This window comes from Cebus imitator, unplaced genomic scaffold, assembly GCF_001604975.1.
Source record: "Cebus imitator isolate Cc_AM_T3 unplaced genomic scaffold, Cebus_imitator-1.0 Scaffold110, whole genome shotgun sequence".
NCBI classification, from domain to species: domain Eukaryota; kingdom Metazoa; phylum Chordata; class Mammalia; order Primates; family Cebidae; genus Cebus; species Cebus imitator.
Genome location: NW_016107425.1, coordinates 4,995,088 through 4,996,132, shown reverse-complemented (window position 1 = coordinate 4,996,132; position 1,045 = coordinate 4,995,088). Strand labels below are relative to the sequence as shown.

General features: G+C 34.6%; 1 non-coding gene across 1 annotated transcript; it reads right to left on the bottom strand.

Moving 5' to 3' along the window:
* Positions 1-493: 493 nt before the first annotated feature.
* On the bottom strand, positions 494-602 carry LOC119472639. Its single transcript, XR_005201796.1, has one exon. It is a non-coding gene; the product is annotated as a U6 spliceosomal RNA (small nuclear RNA).
* Between the last annotated feature and the right edge of the window lie 443 nt (positions 603-1,045).

Genomic DNA, 1,045 nt, shown 5'->3' with positions numbered 1-1,045 from the left:
GTGATCCTATGGCCAAGGCCCCTGGATCTCACCACCTTTATTCAAGAGACAAGCTGAACCCAACCAACTTTCTTGGAAATATAATTTAGCAGGTTTTTTTTTTTTTTATTATTTAGGTTTAATTAAACTCAGTTAAATGCACAGACCTTAAGCATAAAGCTCGGATAATTTTTATGGACATCTGTTCTCATATAACCATCACCCAAATCTAGATTTGAAAGTGTGAGTCAATTAGAGCTAATTTCTACATTCGGGGAAAACACCTAAGGCAGTGATTCTCAAACTTTGGTGGACTTCTGAATTGTCTAGAGGGCTTATTAAAACATAGGTTGCCTTCCCAGGTGATATTAATACTGCTGGTTCAGGGACCACATTTAGGGAATCCCAAGGCTCAGGATTGCTAGGAAGTGCTAGTTAAAATGTCTCCAATTCATAGTCATACAAAGAAGGAAAGCCCATCAGCAAAATTATGTTATTTATTCATTTTTCTCTTTAAAATATGCAACTTGTCACAAATTTGTGTGTCATTCTTACATAGGGGCCATGCTAACCTTCTTCGTATTGTTCCAATGTTTTAGTATATGTGCTGCCCAAGAGAACACAATTTTAATAAAAATGAATTGGCCATATACTTAACTGAGGATCTTTAGATGGTCGCCTTCTATTGTTTGATTTAGAATCTTCTTAGTGGGTCTTGGTTGCCAGCAAAGGACTCAACAAAGTTATAAGCATAGATTGCATCAGAACAATTCCTTTTAGAGACTATTTTCCAATGAATTAATCAGTGTTGAGTACTTGAAGAGCTTGAAAGGATCAATATGCTTTTAAAGACTAGAAGACTCATCATACCCTTTTACAGTCAGAGCAAGGGTATTGGTAAATTGCTCTGAGATCCTCAGAGGGAGATAACTAACCAGCACTTATTGTTAGGGCATTTAAAGCATTTTTTTTAAAGTAATACATTTTATAAATGTAAAAATTAGCCACCTAAAATATGTAATTTTTTGGTTTTATATTCATTTTGTGAACTTAGAACTTCATAATT